Here is a 22,443-nt window from a genome sequence, read left to right on the forward strand (position 1 = left end):
GCCGTATTGACAATTGGCGGCGGTCCTTGTAGGGGCATGGGCGGAGCGATCGCGTCATCAGTGACGCGATCCTCCGCCTGGCGCCGCTATCCCGCCGGCCATACGGAAGCGCCGGCGGGATGTTAACCCGACGATCGCCGCATACAAAGTGTATAATACACTTTGTAATGTTTACAAAGTGTATTATACAGGCTGCCTCCTGCCCTGGTGGTCCCAGTGTCCGAGGGACCACCAGGGCAGGCTGCAGCCACCCTAGTCTGCACCAAGCACACTGATTTCCTCCCCCCCCCCCCCCTGCCCCAGATCGCCCACAGCACCCATCAGACCCCCCCCTGCCCACCCCCCAGACCCCTTTTGCACCCAATCACCCCCCTAATCACCCATCAATCACTCCCTGTCACTATCTGTCAACGCTATTTTTTCTTTTTATCCCCCCCCCCTGCCCCCTGCTCCCTCCTGATCACCCCTCAGATTCTCCCCAGCCCCCCCCCCCCCACCCCATGTACTGTATGCATCTATCCCCCCTAATCACCTGTCAATCACCCATCAATCACCCCCTGTCACGGCCACCCATCAATCAGCCCCTAACCTGCCCCTTGCGGGCAATCTGATCACCCACCCACACCAATAGATCGCCCGCAGATCCGACATCAGATCACCCAAGCGCAGCGTTTACATCTATTCTCTCCTCTAAACACCCACTAATTACCCATCAATCACCCCCTATCACCACCTGTCACTGTTACCCATCAGATCAGACCCTAATCTGCCCCTTGCGGGCACCCAATCACCCGCTTACACGCTCAGATTGCCCTCAGACCCCCCCCCCTTATCAATTCGCCAGGGCATTATTTACATCTGTCCTTCCCTGTAATAACGAACTGATCACCTATCAATCACCCCCTGTCACTGCCACCCATCAATCAGCCCCTAACCTGCCCCTTGCGGGCAATCTGATCACCCACCCACACCAATAGATCGCCCGCAGATCCGACATCCGATCACCACCCAAGCGCAGCGTTTACATCTATTCTCTCCTCTAAACACCTACTAATTACCCATCAATCACCCATCAATTACCCCCTATCACCACCTGTCACTGTTACCCATCAGATCAGACCCTAATCTGCCCCTTGCGGGCACCCAATCACCCGCTTACACGCTCAGATTGCCCTCAGACCCCCCCTTATCAATTCGCCAGGGCATTATTTACATCTGTCCTTCCCTGTAAAAACCTACTGGTCACCTGTCAATCACCCATCAATCACCCCCTGTCACTGCCACCCATCAATCATCCCCTGTCACTGCCACCCATCAATCAGCCCCTAACCTGCCCCTTGCGGGCAATCTGATCACCCACCCACACCAATAGATCGCCCGCAGGTCCGACATCAGATCACCACCCAAGCGCAGCGTTTACATCTATTCTCTCCTCTAAACACCCACTAATTACCCATCAATCACCCCCTATCACCACCTGTCACTGTTACCCATCAGATCAGACCCTAATCTGCCCCTTGCGGGCACCCAATCACCCGCCTACACGCTCAGATTGCCCTCAGACCCCCCCTTATCAATTCGCCAGTGCAATATTTACATCTGTTCTCCCCTGTAATAACCCACTGATTACCTGTCAATCACCTGTCAATCACCAATCAATCACCCATCAATCACCCATCAATCACCCCCTGTCACTGCCACCCATCAATCACCTCCTGTCACTGCCACCCATCAATCACCCGCTGTCACTGCCACCCATCAATCAGCCCCTAACCTGCCCCTTGCGGGCAATCTGATCACCCACCCACACCAATAGATCGCCCGCAGATCCGACGTCCGATCACCTCCCAAGTGCAGTGTTTACATCTGTTCTCTACCCTAAACACCCACTAATTACCCATCAATCACCCCCTGTCACTGCTACCTATCAGATTAGACCCCTATCTGCCCCTAGGGCACTCAATCACCCGCCCACACCCTCAGAATGCTCTCAGACCCCAGCCCTGATCACCTCGCCAGTGCATTGCTTGCATCTATTCCCCCCTCTAATCACACCTTGAGACACCCATCAATCACCTCCTGTCACCCCCTAACACACCTACCCATCAGATCAGGCCCTAATTTGCCCCGTGTGGGCTCCTGATCACTCGGCCAAACCCTCAGATCCCCCTCAGACCCCCTTCCGATCACCTCCCCAGTGCATTGATTGCATCTATTTTCCCCTCTAACCACCCCCTGAGACACCCATCAATCACCTCCTGTCACCCCCCTAGCACTCCTATCCATCAGATCAGGCCCAATACAACCTGTCATCTAAAAGGCCACCCTGCTTATGACCGGTTCCACAAAATTCGCCCCCTCATAGACCACCTGTCATCAAAATTTGCAGATGCTTATACCCCTGAACAGTCATTTTGAGACATTTGGTTTCCAGACTACTCACGGTTTTGGGCCCGTAAAATGCCAGGGCGGTCTAGGAACCCCACAAGTGACCCCATTTTAGAAAAAGACACCCCAAGGTATTCTGTTAGGTGTATGACGAGTTCATAGAAGATTTTATTTTTTGTCAAAAGTTAGCGGAAATTGATTTTTATTGGTTTTTTTTCACAAAGTGTCATTTTTCACTAACTTGTGACAAAAAATAAAATCTTCTATGAACTCGCCATACACCTAACGGAATACCTTGGGGTGTCTTCTTTCTAAAATGGGGTCACTTGTGGGGTTCCTATACTGCCCTGGCATTTTAGGGGCCCTAAACCGCGAGGAGTAGTCTAGAAAACAAATGCCTCAAAATGACCTGTGAATAGGATGTTGGGCCCCTTAGCGCACCTAGGCTGCAAAAAAGTGTCACACATGTGGTACCGCCGTACTCAGGAAAAGTAGTATAATGTGTTTTGGGGTGTATTTTTACACATACCCATGCTGGGTGGGAGAAATTTCTATGTAAATGGACAATTGTGTGTAAAAAACATCAAACAATTGTCATTTACAGAGATATTTCTCACACTTAGCATGGGTATGTGTAAAAATACACCCCAAAACACATTATACTACTTCTCCTGAGTACGGCGGTACCACATGTGTGGCACTTTTTTACACCCTAAGTACGCTAAGGGGCCCAAAGTCCAATGAGTACCTTTAGGATTTCACAGGTCATTTTGCAACATTTGGTTTCAAGACTACTCCTCACGGTTTAGGGCCCCTAAAATGCCAGGGCAGTATAGGAACCCCACAAATGACCCCATTCTAGAAAGAAGACACCCAAAGGTATTCCGTTAGGAGTATGGTGAGTTCATAGAATATTTTATTTTTTGTCCCAAGTTAGCGGAAAATGACACTTTGTGAAAAAAAACAATATCAATTTCCACTAACTTGTGACCAGTGGCGTAGCAACGGGGATAGCCGCCATAGCGTTGCTATGGGGCCCGCGGTATCCCTACGCCACAGGGGCCCGTGCAGAGTCAGTGGACTTTTTTTTATTATTTATTTTTTTTTTTCTAAATGACGTCCGCCCCCCCACCCCCAGGCCCGTCCGGGCCCCCCCCCATAATTTTAAAACAGGGGCGCGCCCGCCCTCCCCCGGCCCCCCTCCTCTGATAAGGTGGCTGGTGAGGAGGGGGACCACGTGGCGGCGCATTGATCCTCCCTGGCTGCCGGGCCGACACTTACTGTATAGTTCCGGCCAGCCAGGGAGGCAGAAGGAGGAGACAGCAGGAGGAGTCAGAGAGTGACTCAATCTCTCCGAGACTCCACACAGTCAGTCAGACCCCGTGGTGAGTGACTGTCTGACTGGCTGCGACCAGGAGCAGGGAGGAGAGGACCGAGGAGGAGAGCGGAGCACACCGACCCGACCCCACCGTGCACCGTCCCACGCAAGCTTGTAAGTACTTTGTGCGTGCGTGGGGGCGCGTGCCTCACTGGTGCTGTTGCTGCCTGCAGTAGACGGAGGTGGGTGGGTGATGGGGCCAGCCCGGGGGACTTGCTGCCTGCTGCTGCCACCCATACCTGGCCAGCGCCCAGCGGGCGGCCATGATGCAACCTGGTGCTGGGGGGGGATAGGGCAGGGTAGAGAGAGAGAGTTGCTGGCTGCTGGGAGGGGGGGGGGATGGGGGAGAGAGAGAGAGTTGCTTTTGCTGGTGCTGGCTGCTGGGGAGGTGAGAGTTTCTGGCAGGGGGGGGAGGGGTGGGGGTGGAGAGAGTTGCTGGCTGCTGTGTGGGGGGATGGGGGAGAGAAAGGTGCTGGCTGCTGTGTGGGGGGATGGGGGAGAGAAAGGTGCTGGCTGCTGTGTGGGGGGATGGGGGAGAGAAAGGTGCTGGCTGCTGTGTGGGGGGATGGGGGAGAGAAAGGTGCTGGCTGCTGTGTGGGGGGATGGGGGAGAGAAAGGTGCTGGCTGCTGTGTGGGGGGATGGGGGAGAGAAAGGTGCTGGCTGCTGTGTGGGGGGATGGGGGAGAGAAAGGTGCTGGCTGCTGTGTGGGGGGATGGGGGAGAGAAAGGTGCTGGCTGCTGTGTGTGGGGGGATGGGGGAGAGAAAGGTGCTGGCTGCTGTGTGTGGGGGGGATGGGGGAGAGAAAGGTGCTGGCTGCTGTGTGTGGGGGGGATGGGAGTCGGATGACTTCTGTACAAAATCCACAGCCCTGTTAAGTATTAGACTAAGGAGTTGAGGAGTCGGAGTCATTTTGGGTACCTGGAGTTGGAATCATGGCTGCTGTGTGTGTGTGGGGGGGGGGGGATGGGGGAGAGAAAGGTGCTGGCTGCTGTGTGTGTGTGTGGGGGGGGGGGGGGGGATGGGGGGGAGAGAGGTGCTGGCTGCTGTAGGGAGGGGGATGGGGAGAGAGTTGCTGGCTGCTGCCAACCGCCACCCATACCTGGCCGGCAGCCATGATGCTACATGTGCCTGGCTGCTGTGGGGGGGAATGGTTTATTTTCTGCGCAGTGCGCACATAACAATTATGTGAATGCTCCCCACATAGCGATTATTTTCTGGTGATTGCTCCCCACATAACGATTACTTTCTGGTGATTGCTCCCCACATAACGATTATTTTCTGGTGATTGCTCCCCACATAACGATTATTTTCTGGTGATTGCTCCCCACAACGATTATTTTCTGGTGATTGCTCCCCACATAACGATTATTTTCTGGTGATTGCTCCCCACATAACGATTATTTTCTGGTGATTGCTCCCCACATAACGAATATTTTCTGGTGATTGCTCCCCACATAACGATTATTTTCTGGTGATTGCTCCCCACATAACGATTATTTTCTGGTGATTGCTCCCCACATAACGATTATTTTCTGGTGATTGCTCCCCACATAACGATTATTTTCTGGTGATTGCTCCCCACATAACGATTATTTTCTGGTGATTGCTCCCCACAACGATTATTTTCTGGTGATTGCTCCCCACATAACGATTATTTTCTGGTGATTGCTCCCCACATAACGATTATTTTCTGGTGAATGCTCCCCACATAACGATTATTTTCTGGTGATTGCTCCCCACATAACGATTATTTTCTGGTGATTGCTCCCCACATAACGATTATTTTCTGGTGATTGCTCCCCACAACGATTATTTTCTGGTGATTGCTCCCCACATAACGATTATTTTCTGGTGATTGCTCCCTACATAACTATTATTTTCTGGTGATTGCTCCCCACATAACGATTATTTTCTGGTGATTGCTCCCCACATAACGATTATTTTCTGGTGATTGCTCCCCACATAGCGATTATTGTCTGGTGAATGCTCCCCCACATAGCGATTATTGTCTGGTGAATGCTCCCCCACATAGCGATTATTGTCTGGTGAATGCTCCCCGACATAGCGATTATTGTCTGGTGAATGCTCCCCGACATAGCGATTATTGTCTGGTGAATGCTCCCCCACATAGCGATTGTCTGGTGAATGCTCCCCCACATAGCGATTATTGTCTGGTGAATGCTCCCCCCACATAGCGATTATTGTCTGGTGAATGCTCCCCCCACATAGCGATTATTGTCTGGTGAATGCTCCCCCCACATAGCGATTATTGTCTGGTGAATGCTCCCCCAACATAGCGATTATTGTCTGGTGAATGCTCCCCCCACATAGCGATTGTCTGGTGAATGCTCCCCCCACATAGCGATTATTTTCTGGTGAAATGCTGCCCACTTTATGATTTCTGGTGAAATGCTGCCCGCATAACGCTTATTTTCTGGTGAAATGCTGCCCGCATAACGCTTATTTTCTGGTGAAATGCTGCTCTTAACAATTAATTTATGGTGAAATGCTGCTCTGTTTACGAATAATTCAGGGCTGAGGAGTCGGAGTCGGGGGAATTTTGGGCACCCGGAGTTGGAGTCGGAGTTGTTGATTTCATAAACGTCGGAGTCGGATGATTTCTGTACAAAATCCACAGCCCTGTTAAAGAGAATCTGTATTGTTAAAATCACACAAAAGTAAACATACCAGTGCGTTAGGGGACATCTCCTATTACCCTCTGTCACAATTTCGCCGCTCCCCGCCGCATTAAAAGTGGTTAAAAACAGTTTTAAAAAGTTTGTTTATAAACAAACAAAATGGCCACCAAAACAGGAAGTAGGTTGATGTACAGTATGTTAACACATAGAAAATACATCCATACACAAGCAGGCTGTATACAGCCTTCCTTTTGAATCTCAAGAGATCATTTGTGTGTTTCTTTCCCCCTGTTCTCATGCACTGAAGTTTCAGGCTGCTCGTTTCTTCCTGCAAACAGCTTTGCCCTTGTCTGTAATTCCTCACTATGTGAAAGCCCAGCCAGCTCAGAGGACGATTTATCCAGCTTGTAAAAGAGAAGAGAGAAGTTGCTCTAATCTAAATAACACACAGGCAGTGTGCAGAGAGGGGCCTGGAAGGGGGAGTTCATAGCAGAACAACAACACTGAAGAACTTGGCAGCCTTCCAGACACAGGCTGACAAGTCTGACAAGAGAGAGATAAGTTGATTTATTACAGAGACTGTAATAGTACAAAGTGCTGCAGTAAGCAAGAACACATTAGAATAGCTTTTGGAACTTGTAGGATGATAAAAAACAGGATGCAATTTTTGTTACGGAGTCTCTTTAAGTATTAGACTAAGGAGTTGGAGTCGGAGCCATTTTGGGTACCTGGAGTCGGAGTTGGAATCATGGTTTCATAAACTGAGGAGTTGCAGTCGGAAGATTTTTGTACCGACTCCACAGCCCTGGATTAATTTCTGGTGAAATGCTGCCCACTTTACGATTATTTTCTGGTGAAATGGGGGGTGGGGATGGTGGGGGGGGGGGGAGGGGGGTGGCGGCGCAGGGGGGGGGGCCATACAAAAAATTTGCTATGGGGCCCAGTCATTTCTAGCTACGCCCCTGCTTGTGACAAAAAAATAAAAACTTCTATGAACTCACCATACTCCTAACGGAATACCTTGGCATATCTTCTTTCTAAAATGGGGTCATTAGTGGGGTTCCTATACTGCCCTGGCATTTTAGGGGCTCTAAACCGTGAGGAGTAGTCTTGAAACAAAAATGACCTGTGAAATCCTAAAGGTACTCATTGGACTTTGGGCCCCTTAGCGCAGTTAGGGTGCAAAAAAGTGCCACACATGTGGTATCGCCGTACTCGGGAGAAGTAGTACAATGTGTTTTGGGGTGTATTTTTACACATACCCATGCTGGGTGGGAGAAATACCGCTGTAAATGGACAATTGTGTGTAAAAAAAAATCAAAAGATTGTCATTTACAGAGGTATTTCTCCCACCCAGCATGGGTATGTGTAAAAATACACCCCAAAACACGTTGTACTACTTCTCCCGAGTATGGCGATACCACATGTGTGGCACTTTTTTGCACCCTAACTGCGCTAAAGGGCCCAAAGTCCAATGAGTACCTTTAGGATTTCACAGGTCATTTTGTGAAATTTCGTTTCAAGACTACTCCTCACGGTTTAGGGCCCCTAAAATGCCAGGGCAGTATAGGAACCCGACAAATGACCCCATTTTAGAAAGAAGACACCCCAAGGTATTCCGTTAGGAGTATGGCGAGTTCATAGAAGATTTTATTTTTTGTCACAAGTTAGCGGAAATTGATTTTAATTGTGTTTTTTCACAAAGTGTCATTTTCCGCTAACTTTTGACAAAAAATAAAATCTTCTATGAACTCACCATACTCCTAACGGAATACCTTGGGGTGTCTTCTTTCTAAAATGGGGTCATTTGTGGGGTTCCTATACTGCCCTGGCATTTTAGGGGCCCTAAACCGTGAGGAGTAGTCTTGAAACGAAATTTCTCAAAATGACCTGTGAAATCCTAAAGGTACTCATTAGACTTTGGGCCCTTTAGCGCAGTTAGGGTGCAAAAAAGTGCCACACATGTGGTATCGCCGTACTCAGGAGAAGTAGTATAATGTGTTTTGGGGTGTATTTTTACACATACCCATGCTGAGTGGAAGAAAGATCTCTGTAAATGGACAATTGTGTGTAAAAAAAATTAACAAATTGTCATTTACAGAGATATTTCTCCCACCCAGCATGGGTATGTGTAAAAATACACCCCAAAACACATTATACTACTTCTCCTGAGTACGGCAATACCACATGTGTGGCACTTTTTTGCAGCCTAACTGCGCTAAGGGGTCCAAAGTCCAATGAGCACCTTTAGGCTTTACAGGGGTGCTTACAATTTAGCACCCCCCAAAATGTCAGGACAGTAAACACACCCCACAAATGACCCCATTTTGGAAAGTAGACCCTTCAAGGTATTCAGAGAGGGGCATGGTGAGTCCGTGGCAGATTTCATTTTTTTTGTCGCAAGTTAGAAGAAATGGAAACTTTTTTTTTTTTCTTTTTTTTTCTCACAAAGTGTCATTTTCCGCTTACTTGTGACAAAAAATAATATCTTCTATGAACTCACTATGCCTCTCAGTGAATACTTTGGGATGTCTTCTTTCCAAAATGGGGTCATTTGGGGGGGTATTTATACTATCCTGGAATTCTAGCCCCTCATGAAACATGACAGGGGGTCAGAAAAGTCAGAGATGCTTGAAAATGAGAAAATTCACTTTTTGCACCATAGTTTGTAAACGCTATAACTTTTACCCAAACCAATAAATATACACTGAATGGGGTTTTTTTTATCAAAAACATGTTTGTCCACATTTTTCGCGCTGCATGTACACAGAAATTTTACTTTATTTTTTTTTTAAACATAGTTTTTATTTTTATCTATAACACCAACCATACAGGGTGAGATAATAACAAATCGAACAGATTTAGTACAATACTAAGATATGAAACGCAATTAAGCATATCACATTTGTAAACGTTCATTTGTTCAACTTTTCTAAAATTTAACTGGTCCCACCTGATTTCCCATTTCCCTCCCCCCCTACCCCCCCCCCCCCCTCCCCTCTGTCATCTCTGGGAGCAGCTGTTGTTCTTGATGGTATTAAGAAATGTCGAGTCGACCCAAGGATCCCTGCAAATGACTCATCAGATACCACTTAGTGTATTTAAAATGTTCCATTATTGCTTTTATTTCCAGGTCCGAGAAAGATGCCAGGATAAATAGTTTCCACTTCTTGAAGAAGCTAGCTGTTTTCTTATCTTTTTGTATAATAGCCTCGAGTTTGTCTTGGTTAAAGAGGTGATAAAGTTCTTCCTGAACATCCCAGACCGTCGGGGCACTGGGGAAAATCCATTTGTTAAAGATGACTTTACGCGAGGCTATAACGATCAGATGAGTCAGTTTGGACGGACTGGAGCTGGTTACACCAGGGGTATCCTGGCTTTGAGGCTCGAAATAGTTGAACAACATCATTAGTGGGTCTAGATTCAATTGAACCCTGCACATCGCTTTCGCATACGCCATAATGTCATGCCAGAACTTAACTATTGTCGGGCAGGCCCAGAGACAATGATAGATATCTGCATTCTGCAGTGAGCACTTGGGACATCTCGGCGAGTAACATGCCGGGGGGATCTTGTATTTAATGTTAAAGGCATATTTTGCTCTATGGATTAGCTTTAACTGTGACTCCCTCCAGTTTTCGCCTGGTGCTATTTTATGCACTATTCTATATCCTTCCAGTATTTTTCCCTCAACATTATCAATGGGAATGTCTCTTTTCCACTTGGATAAATTATTTTGTGCCTTTTCTGACAACTCAATCTCTTGTAACCTGGAATGAATTTCCGAAAGTGAAACTTGATACTTTTGCGGAGAGATAAACCTGTCGAAGGGAGTTGGCATTGCTATGTCTGAAATATTAGTCAGTTTAGTCTGTATGAAGGACTTCAATTGGCAGTAATATAAGAAATGGGCCTTAGGAATGTTGAATTTAGATCTGATCTCTGGGAATGAGAAAAGTCTCCCCTTACGCATGTCACAGAGTTGCCCCAAGCGCTCTATGCCCCTGTCCAGCCAGGCCAGGAATCCTCCATGAGCTAGGCTAGCTGGGAAACCTGGTAATCCCCAGAAGGGCATATATTTTGAAATCTGTTGAGGTGCCCCGAGGATTTTCCTTATTGCCCTCCAGGCCTGGATAGTATCTCTAATTACTTTGCTGTTTTTCAGTTTTGGGGGTATATGCTTTTGAGGTGTGTGTAGAAGGCCTGCTAGCGACCAAGGGTCTGTGAAGGCCGCCTCGAGAGAGTAGTTGGAATAAATGCTAGTCTTATTTAGCCAGTCCCTCACATGCCTAGTTAGACACGCTAAATTATATCGTCGGATGTCCGGGATTGCCAAGCCCCCCCACATTCTAGGGAGTGTTAACTTGTTTAGGGCTATCCTTGTCTTTTTATTTTTCCAAAGAAACCTATTAAATGCTCTATTAAGTTCTTTTACGTCCGAGTGTTTTAGCAGCAGCGGAATGGTTTGCAAAGGGTAGAGTAATCTACCGAAGGTCACTGATTTGATCAGGGCTGCTCTGCCCGCCAGGTTAATGGGCAGATTCTCCCAGCTTAGTAGTTGGCGCTTTAGGTCTTTGAACAACGGACCATAATTAAGGGGGTACAGCATGTTGGGATCTTTATGTATTTTGATGCCAAGGTATGTGATTACCGATTTAACCTTTACCGAGAGATGGTCCAAATTATGCTTAGGTGCCAAGGGGGATAGATATAGAAGTTCGCTTTTGGATACATTAATTTTGAACCCGCTGAAGGTGCCCACTTCTTGGATTATTTTAAGAGCTGTCTCTAACTGAGATGCAGGGTCCCTCAAGAATAAAAGAATGTCGTCTGCGAACATGGCCTGAGAAATCACTTCGTTACCAATTTCTATACCTGGTATTTTTTCCTCTAGTAATTTGATCAGGGGTTCCAAGGCTAGATTGAAAAGTAGGGGTGATAGGGGACAGCCTTGCCTTGTACCTTTTTCCAGGGGGAACCCTGTAGAGAGAAATCCTGGAGTATAAATTCTTGCAGTTGGATTTGTATGCATTGCCCTAATTAGGTTCCTAATTCCCCCCTGGATATTCATTTTGTCCATTACTTTATTTAACCAGGTCCAGTTAACATTGTCGAAGGCCTTTTCGGCATCAATCATTAACCACTTGAGGACCTAGGGCTTTCTACCCCTTAAGGACCGGCCACTTTTTTTCCATTCAGACCACTGCAGCTTTCACGGTTTATTGCTCGCTCATACAACCTACCACCTAAATGAATTTTGGCTCCTTTTCTTGTCACTAATAAAGCTTTCTTTTAGTGCTATTTGATTGCTCCTGCGATTTTTACTTTTTATTATATTCAGCAAAAAAGACATGAATTTTGGCAAAAAAATGATTTTTTTAACTTTCTGTGCTGACAGTTTTCAAATAAAGTAAAATTTCTGTATACATGCAGCGCGAAAAATGTGGACAAACATGTTTTTGATTAAAAAAAACCCATTCAGTGTATATTTATTGGTTTGGGTAAAAGTTATAGCGTTTACAAACTATGGTGCAAAAAGTGAATTTTCCCATTTTCAAGCATCTCTGACTTTTCTGACCCTCTGTCATGTTTCATGAGGGGCTAGAATTCCAGGATAGTATAAATACCCCCCAAATGACCCCATTTTGGAAAGAAGACATCCCAAAGTATTCACTGAGAGGCATAGTGAGTTCATAGAAGATATTATTTTTTGTCACAAGTAAGCGGAAAATGACACTTTGTGAAAAAAAAAAAAAAAAAAAAAAAAGTTTCCATTTCTTCTAACTTGCGACAAAAAAAAATGAAATCTGCCACGGACTCACCATGCTCCTCTCTGAATACCTTGAAGTGTCTACTTTCCAAAATGGGGTCATTTGTGGGGTGTGTTTACTGTCCTGACATTTTGGGGGGTGCTAAATTGTAAGCACCCCTGTAAAGCCTGAAGGTGCTCATTGGACTTTGGACCCCTTAGCGCAGTTAGGGTGCAAAAAAGTGCCACACATGTGGTATTGCCGTACTCAGGAGAAGTAGTATAATGTGTTTTGGGGTGTATTTTTACACATACCCATGCTGGGTGGGAGAAATATCTCTGTAAATGACAATTTGTTAATTTTTTTTACACACAATTGTCCATTTACAGAGATCTTTCTCCCACTCAGCATGGGTATGTGTAAAAATACACCACAAAACACATTATACTACTTCTCCTGAGTACGGCGATACCACATGTGTGGCACTTTTTTGCACCCTAACTGCGCTAAAGGGCCCAAAGTCCAATGAGTACCTTTAGAATTTCACAGGTCATTTTGAGAAATTTCGTTTCAAGACTACTCCTCACGGTTTAGGGCCCCTAAAATGCCAGGGCAGTATAGGAACCCCACAAATGACCCCATTTTAGAAAGAAGACACCCCAAGGTATTCCGTTAGGAGTATAGTGAGTTCATAGAAGATTTTATTTTTTTGTCAAAAGTTAGCGGAAATTGATTTTAATTGTGTTTTTTCACAAAGTGTCATTTTCCACTAACTTTTGACAAAAAATAAAATCTTCTATGAACTCACCATACTCCTAACGGAATACCTTGGGGTGTCTTCTTTCTAAAATGGGGTCATTTGTGGGGTTCCTATACTGCCCTGGCATTTTAGGGGCCCTAAACCGTGAGGAGTAGTCTTGAAACGAAATTTCTCAAAATGACCTGTGAAATTCTAAAGGTACTCATTGGACTTTGGGCCCTTTAGCGCAGTTAGGGTGCAAAAAAGTGCCACACATGTGGTATCGCCGTACTCAGGAGAAGTAGTACAATGTGTTTTGGGGTGTATTTTTACACATACCCATGCTGGGTGGGAGAAATACCTCTGTAAATGGACAATTGTGTGTAAAAAAATCAAAAGATTGTCATTTACAGAGGTATTTCTCCCACCCAGCATGGGTATGTGTAAAAATACACCCCAAAACACATTATACTACTTCTCCCGAGTACGGCGATACCACATGTGTGGCACTTTTTTGCACCCTAACTGCACTAAGGGGCCCAAAGTGCAATGAGTACCTTTAGGATTTCACAGGTCATTTTTGTTTCAAGACTACTCCTCACGGTTTAGGGCCCCTAAAATGCCAGGGCAGTATAGGAACCCCACTAATGACCCCATTTTAGAAAGAAGACACCCCAAGGTATTCCGTTAGGAGTATGGTGAGTTCATAGAAGTTTTTATTTTTTTGTCACAAGTTAGCGGAAATTGATTTTAATAGTTTTTTTTCACAAAGTGTCATTTTCCGCTAACTTGTGACAAAAATTAAAATCTTCTATGAACTCACCATACTCCGTACGGAATACCTTTGGGTGTCTTCTTTCTAGAATGGGGTCATTTGTGGGGTTCCTATACTGCCCTGGCATTTTAGGGGCCCTAAACCGTGAGGAGTAGTCTTGAAACCAAATGTCGCAAAATGACCTGTGAAATCCTAAAGGTACTCATTGGACTTTGGGCCCCTTAGCGTACTTAGGGTGTAAAAAAGTGTCACACATGTGGTACCGCCGTACTCAGGAGAAGTAGTATAATGCGTTTTGGGGTGTATTTTTACACATACCCATGCTAAGTGGGAGAAATATCTCTGTAAATGACAATTGTTTGATTTTTTTACACACAATTGTCCATTTACATAGAAATTTCTCCCATCCAGCATGGGTATGTGTAAAAATACACCCCAAAACACATTATACTACTTTTCCTGAGTACAGCGGTACCACATGTGTGACAATTTTTTGCAGCCTAGGTGCGCTAAGGGGCCCAACGTCCTATTCACAGGTCATTTTGAAGCATTTGTTTTCTAGACTACTCCTCGCGGTTTAGGGCCCCTAAAATGCCAGGGCAGTATAGGAACCCCACAAGTGACCCCATTTTAGAAAGAAGACACCCCAAGGTATTCCGTTAGGTGTATGGCGAGTTCATAGAAGATTTTATTTTTTGTCACAAGTTAGTGAAAAATGACACTTTGTGAAAAAAAAACAATAAAAATTAATTTCCGCTAACTTTTGACAAAAATAAAATCTTCTATGAACTCGTCATACACCTAACAGAATACCTTGGGGTGTCTTTTTTTCTAAAATAGGGTCACTTGTGGGGTTCCTATACCGCCCTGGCATTTTACAGGCCCAAAACCGTGAGTAGTCTGGAAACCAAATGTCTCAAAATGACTGTTCAGGGGTATAAGCATCTGCAAATTTTGATGACAGGTGGTCTATGAGGGGGCGAATTTTGTGGAACCGGTCATAAGCAGGGTGGCCTTTTAGATGACAGGTTGTATTGGGCCTGATCTGATGGATAGGAGTGCTAGGGGGGTGACAGGAGGTGATTGATGGGTGTCTCAGGGGGTGGTTAGAGGGGAAAATAGATGCAATCAATGCACTGGGGAGGTGATCGGAAGGGGGTCTGAGGGGGATCTGAGGGATTGGCCGAGTGATCAGGAGCCCACACGGGGCAAATTGGGGCCTGATCTGATGGGTAGGTGTGCTAGGGGGTGACAGGAGGTGATTGATGGGTGTCTCAAGGTGTGATTAGAGGGGGGAATAGATGCAAGCAATGCACTGGCGAGGTGATCAGGGCTGGGGTCTGAGGGCATTCTGAGGGTGTGGGCGGGTGATTGAGTGCCCTAGGGGCAGATAGGGGTCTAATCTGATAGGTAGCAGTGACAGGGGGTGATTGATGGGTAATTAGTGGGTGTTTAGGGTAGAGAATAGATGGAAACACTGCGCTTGGGTGGTGATCTGATGTCGGATCTGCGGGCGATCTATTGGTGTGGGTGGGTGATCAGTTTGCCCGCAAGGGGCAGGTTAGGGGCTGATTGATGGGTGGCAGTGACAGCGGGTGATTGATGGGTGGAAGTGACAGGGGGTGATTGATGGGTGGCAGTGACAGGGGGTGATTGATGGGTGATTGATAGGTGATTGACAGGTAATCAGTGGGTTATTACAGGGGAGAACAGATGTAAATATTGCACTGGCGAATTGATAAGGGGGGGTCTGAGGGCAATCTGAGCGTGTAGGCGGGCGATTGGGTGCCCGCAAGGGGCAGATTAGGGTCTGATCTGATGGGTAACAGTGACAGGTGGTGATAGGGGGTGATTGATGGGTAATTAGTGGGTGTTTAGAGGAGAGAATAGATGTAAACGCTGCGCTTGGGTGGTGATCTGATGTCGGATCTGCGGGCGATCTATTGGTGTGGGTGGGTGATCAGATTGCCCGCAAGGGGCAGGTTAGGGGCTGATTGTTGGGTGGCAGTGACGGGGTGATTGATGGGTGATAGGTGATTGGCAGGTGATTGACAGGTGGTCAGTGGGTTATTACAGGGAAGGACAGATGTAATTAATGCACTGGCGAATTGATAAGGGGGGGGTCTGAGGGCAATCTGAGCGTGTGGGCGGGTGATTGGGTGCCCGCAAGGGGCAGATTAGGGTCTGATCTGATAGGTAACAGTGACAGGTGGTGATAGGGGGTGATTGATGGGTGATTGATGGGTAATTAGTGGGTGTTTAGAGAAGATAACAGATGTAAACAATACATTTGGGAGGTAATCTGACGGCGGGTTTGCGGGCGATCTAATGGTGTGGGTGGGTGATCAGATTGCCCGCAAGGGGCAGGTTAGGGGCTGATTGATGGGTGGCAGTGACAGGGGGTGATTGATGGGTGATAGGTGATTGGCAGGTGATTGACAGGTGATCAGTGGGTTATTACAGGGAAGAACAGATGTAATTAATGCACTGGTGAATTGATAAGGGGGGGTCAGAGGGCAATCTGAGCGTGTGGGCGGGTGATTGGGTGCCCGCAAGGGGCAGATTAGGGTCTGATCTGATAGGTAAAAGTGACAGGTGGTGATAGGGGGTGATTGATGGGTAATTAGTGTGTGTTTAGAGGAGAGAATAGATGTAAACAATGGATTTGGGAGGTGATCTGATGTCGGATCTGCGGGCGATCTATTGGTGTGGGGGGGTGATCAGATTGCCCGCAAGGGGCAGGTTAGGGGCTGGCTGATGGGTGGCAGTGACAGGGGGTGATTGACGGGTGATTGATGGGTGATTGACAGGTGATTGACAGGTGATCAGGGGGATAGATGCATACAGTAAACAGGGGGGGTGGTCTGGGGGGGGGGGTCTGGGGAGAATCTGAGGGGTGGGGGGTGATCAGGAGGGGGCAGGGAGCAGGGTGGGGGATAAAAAAAAAAATAGCGTTGACAGATAGTGACAGGGAGTGATTGATGGGTGATTAGGGGGGTGATTGGGTGCAAACAGGGGTCTGGGGGGTGGGCAGGGGGGGGTCTGATGGGTGCTGTGGGCGATCTGGGGCAGGGGGGGGGAAAAATCAGTGTGCTTGGTGCAGACTAGGGTGGCTGCAGCCTGCCCTGGTGGTCCCTCGGACACTGGGACCACCAGGGCAGGAGGCAGCCTGTATAATACACTTTGTAAACATTACAAAGTGTATTATACACTTTGTATGCGGCGATCGCGGGGTTAACATCCCGCCGGCGCTTCCGTATGGCCGGCGGGATGTTGCGGCGGGTGAGCGGCGCCAGGCGGAGGCGGAGGATCGCGTCACTGATGACGCGATCGCTCCGCCCATGCCCCTACAAGGACCGCCGCCAATTGTCAATACGGCGGTCCTTGCGGGGTGCACTTCCCGGCCGCCAATTGTACATACGGCGGTCGGGAAGTGGTTAAGAGGGCATATTTGCTAGAGGATTTAGGGTAAGCTCTTACATAATCTTGAGCTATCAGGACTTTTCTTATGTTAGCTATCGCCGAACGATTTCGTACGAATCCCACCTGGCTCGGACTTACCAATTTAGGGAGGAGGTCCGCTAACCGGTCCGCCATTATTTTAGAAAGGAGTTTGAGATCTTGATTGATCAGTGAGATTGGTCGATACGATCCCGGGTCTAGAGGGTCCTTTCCTTGTTTTGGTAGTAATTTGATATAGGCCATGTTCGCCGAAGAGGGGTAATGTCCTGTTTCCAATATTTTATTAAACAGTGAAGCTAAGTAAGGAGCTATCTCTTGCTTCAGAATTTTATAAAACTCTGGAGTAAGGCCATCGGGTTCTGGGGCTTTCTTATTGGCTAGTCTCTTAATTGTGCCTCTGACCTCCTCTGGGGAGATGGGTGCATTCAGTAATTGTTGTTCTTCCTCCGATAGGGAGGGTAGAGATAGTTGATCGAACCATAGGGGGTATTGGGGCTCTAAGTGTTGTGATTGTGGTTGTTCATATAGTTTTTTATAGAAGTCCCTAAATATTTGACTAATTGCTTTGGGATTGGTGCATATCTGCCCTGTAGAAGATCTTAAATTGGTTATTACTGTTGTTGTATGTGGGGGTTTGGACATTCTAGACAGGAGTGTTCCCATTTTATTTCCAAATTTATAAAAGTACAGATCCCTGTACGATTTTAGATACCTTTCTCTGACTTTGAAGTCGGTGTCTGACTTTTTTTTTGCTGCTATCCATTTTACCCGCGATTCAGGGGAAGGGTTTGTAAGGTAATTTTTATGGGCGGACCGCAGCTCTTCCATTGAAGAGGTATAGGTTTCATGAGATTTCTTCCTCCTGCCCGCTACATAGCTGATTATTCTCCCTCTGAGCGTCGGTTTGGCCGCTTCCCAAAATAGAAATATATCATTATTATGTGCGGCATTATCATCCTTGTATTCCCACCACCATTGTATTAATAGTTGGGCAAAGCCTTCATCCTCGTATAGATATGAAGGAAAACGCCAGATGATATCAGTGCCTCTTGGGATTAAGGGAGAGAAAGCTAGTTGTATTGGGGCATGGTCAGAAATGACCAGATCAAGTATTTCTGATTGTTCTACTTGGGGCATTACCGAAGGCGACACCATTAGATAGTCCAGGCGGGACCAAACATTGTGAGGGATGGAGTGAAATGTAAATTCCTCCCCGTCTGGGTGTAGCTGTCTCCAACTGTCGCACAGGGAGGTAGACGCGACATAGTCATTTAGTAGTTTTGACTTTGTTAGGGTGAGACTGCTAGCTGGTACTCTCCTGGATCTATCTTCATGAGTATTAATAATGGCGTTGAAATCCCCTCCTTGTATAATTTTAGCCCCCCCTAACATTAGCACTTCCTTCGTAATCTCATTAAAGAAAGATTTATTCTCTTCATTAGGAGCATATACATTAAACAGCACTATCTCTTCTCCTGCTAGGCATAATTTGATCCACAGCCATCTACCCTCAGTGTCGCACTTATGGGCCTGAACTTGACCTTGAAGTGATTTCTTTAGTAAAATTAGCACCCCTGATTTGCGCCCCTTAGCCGGAGATCCAAAAACCTGACCCACCCATGATTTTTGCATGAATTTGAATTTATCTTGTGACAGATGGCATTCCTGGAGTAATGCTACATCAGTTTTAATTTTTTTGAGATGGCGAAGCACTATTGAGCGTTTGCCCGGTGACCTCAGGCCCTTAACGTTCCATGACGTTATCTTTAGCGCCATGTGAATGATGTGCTATGGATCAAATCGTCTGGTGCCATATATACATATATCACAGTTACTTTATTTTTGCTCTCGAGATGACAGATCCCCCCCAAACAGCCCTCCCCCTCCCCTTCCCATTTCCCCCAGCTGACAAGTAATTTGAAGTGGAAGCTAAGCTGCTCCTAGGTGTCCCCGTAAGGTCCCTTTTCCTTGCTGGTAAGCTGAGGAACAAAAAAAGAAAAAAAAGTGTATAACCACCAAACGAAAACATATCTACGTGACTTCTCTTCTTCCCTGGGTGGTCCCTTCATCCAGTCGTCTCCAGAGACATCCCTCCCGCCAGTTTCAGATCCCTAACTGTGATTTTGGAGTATCTTATGGATCTAGGAAATTGAGGGGAAGTCCCCAAACGAGATGAACAAAGAACTAGTAATAAAGTCAGAACCTGTCAACATAACAGATTGAAGAAACACAATTTTCGTGATAAGGCAGCGCCCCCTGCCTGCTGCATTTGAGTGTTGTCAATCAGGCGTAGCATTATCTGCGCGCAAAAAGGACATGGCCTCAGTAGGTGACTGGAAAACATGCGTTTCGCCTTCATCGTCTGTGACCCTTAGTATAGCTGGGTATTGTAGTGCAAATTTCCATTTTTTTTGGATACATAGTGCACAGGCCGGATTGAAGGTTTGACGTTTTTTTGATACCTCTGCAGAATAATCATTAAAGATACGGATCTGAGTGTTCTGGTGCTCTAGTGGGTGATCTAATTCCCTATATGCCCGTAGCATTTCATTTTTCTCGGCGAAATCCAGATATCTTGCCAGTACCAGGCGCGGAGGTCTTTTGTCTGAAGCTTGTCGCGGGGGACCCACTCTGTGGGCACGTTCTACTTTACAGCCTCTCTTAAACCCCAGCATTTTGGGGAGAGTAGATGCGCAGAAATCTCGGAGGGCCTGCGCTGTCATGGTCTCGGGTAGTCCCACCACTCTAAGGTTGTTACGCCTTGATCGGTTCTCTAGATCTTGGAGCTTCTCTTGCATCTGCTTATGCTCTGCCCGCAGCTGCTTATCTCCCTTCACCTCCTTGGCCCTATCATCTTCTATTTGCTGAATGCGCGCTTCTGCCTGATCTAAGCGATGGTCATGCAACTGAAGTCTGAGGCCAACATCTTTCAGTGTGTGGTCTATGGCAGCCTGTATTACTGCCTGTAGTTCTGGCGCCAGCTTCTCTACCACTGCTGCTGCCAAGGTCTGATAGTTTATGTCCCCTCTCCCACTCCCACCTGTATCACTTTGTCGGCTCTCATCCTCCGGGGTCTGTGTCGGCGCCAAGCATTGTTCTGAGGCCTGCATGGTGTGAAGCTGCTCAGGCTGAGGGGAGGAGGGTTCGGCGGCCATATTGGGAATGGCGTCTTCCGTGCCTGGGAGCTGTTTGGTCGTGGACCTTGTTATGTAGCGGTCCATATGGCTGGAGACTCTAGCTGCGGGGTCCGGGTGCCTTCCGGTGGCTTTTGCAGGTGAGCGGGGCGCTTTATTTGTGCTGGGGATCTCCAGCGGGAGGGACGGCTAGCGGAGCTCCGCGATCAGCCTCTCTCCATCCAGGCGCCGGAACCGGAAGTAGAAATTTTACTTTATTTGAAAAATGTCAGCACAGAAAGTTAAAAAAATCATTTTTTTGCCAAAATTCATGTCTTTTTTGATGAATATAATAAAAAGTAAAAATCGCAGGAGAAATCAAATAGCACCAAAAGAAAGCTTTATTAGTGACAAGAAAAGGAGCCAAAATTCATTTAGGTGGTAGGTTGTATGAGCGAGCAATAAACCGTGAAAGCTGCAGTGGTCTGAATGGAAAAAAAGTGGCCGGTCCTTAAGGGGTAGAAAGCCCTAGGTCCTCAAGTGGTTAAAGAGACACTGAAGCGAGTCTATATTCACTTTTTTTAACGTGTAGCCATGTTAAAGGATAACCGAGGTGACATGTGACATAATGAGATATGGGTATGTACAGTGCCTAGCACACAAATAACTATGCTGTGTTCCTTTTTTTTCTTTCTCTGCCTGAAAGAGTTAAATATCAGGTATGTAAGTGGCTGACTCAGTCCTGACAGGAAGTGGCTACAGTGTGACCCTCATTGATGCGAAATTCTAATTATAAAACATTTTCCTAGCAGAAAATGGCTTCTGAGAGCAAGAGATAAAAAGGAGAATTTCTTATCAGTGAGGGTCACACTGTAGTCACTTCCTGTCTGAGTCAGCCACTTACATTCCTGATATTTAACTCTTTCAGGCAGAGAAAGAAAAAAAGGAAAAAAAGCATAGTTATTTGTGTGCTAGGCCATGTCTATCTCATCATGTCACGTCACCTCAGGTATCCTTTAAGCACTATAAGCCCTGCTAAACCACTGCATCCCCTCTGCAAAACGAGCGGTTTATACCCCCCAAATCCCTTCTTCTGTGTCCGGGGAGCGCTTACTCATAGAGGCAGAGCTTATGGCTGTTGCTCTGCCTCTTGGCGCATCAATCCCCGCTGATCGCCGCCTCTCCCCGCCCCTCTTAATCCTCTTTCACTGAGAGGGGTGGGGAGAGGTGGAGATCCGCGGGCAGATTGAAGAGCATGGAGGCATTCCCTGCTGCTATTACGGGGGATTGATTGCTGAAGAGGAATGAGTGTTTCCCCTATGCAAACAATCACGTGAATGAATCAAGATGCCTCCAATCAGAAGGCATCTGGATTCATGTAACCGTATGTCACAAAATGTAAAAATAAATAAATAAATTAGGAAATTCCTGCTACCTTCCAGGAGAGTGCTTAGCGCCACCTACTGGCCAAGAAGTAAAACTAAAGTAGAAATTAACCACTTCACCCCAAAGCGGTTTTTACCCTAACAGACAAGAGCGATTTTCACCTTTCAGTGCTCATCCCTTTCATTTGCCAATAGCTTAATCACTACTAATCACAATGAAACGATCTATAGCTTGTTTTTTTCACCACCAATCCCAAAGCTTTTTGGGGTTGATATTTGTGTTCAGTAATTACTTTTTTTTCTATGCATTTAACAAGGAAAAAAATGAAAAAATACTTTCTCCAATTTCAGCCACTATAGTTTTAATATAAACACTGCTACTGTACATAAAACCCACACATTTTATCTGCCTGTTTGTACTAGGGACATAATTAAAATCTTGTGATAACTAAGACAAAGTATGGTAACAATATAGTATTTGGAAATAAAGGTGTATTTTTTCTATGGTTTTATTTTTTTTCCCACTAATCTCACGTGCATGCACAGGTGCGCACGTAAATGTGCGGGAGCAGCACTGTTTGACAAAAACAACCTGGAGCTGTTAAGAGGCTCTAGCAGGACATTTTTATAAGTTTGCTTGTCCCCAAGTAGTTAAAAAAAAAATACACATTGAATAAAAACTGATTGACCCTCCACCCTGACCAGTAAATTTTAAAAAAAAAAGTTAGTTTAAAAAAAAAAAACATAAATAGTTACCATAGGGGCTAAACTTTTTAATATGTATGTTGTGAAGGTATATTACTATTATCTTGT

General features: G+C 46.4%; 1 protein-coding gene across 4 annotated transcripts in view; it reads left to right on the forward strand.

The window, feature by feature from the left end:
* JAK1 (Janus kinase 1) overlaps positions 1–22,443 on the forward strand; it is a 199,629-nt gene that overhangs the window by 171,223 nt on the left and 5,963 nt on the right. The window lies entirely within an intron of this gene.

Source organism: Hyperolius riggenbachi, chromosome 6, assembly GCF_040937935.1.
Source record: "Hyperolius riggenbachi isolate aHypRig1 chromosome 6, aHypRig1.pri, whole genome shotgun sequence".
Taxonomy (NCBI): Eukaryota; Metazoa; Chordata; class Amphibia; order Anura; family Hyperoliidae; genus Hyperolius; species Hyperolius riggenbachi.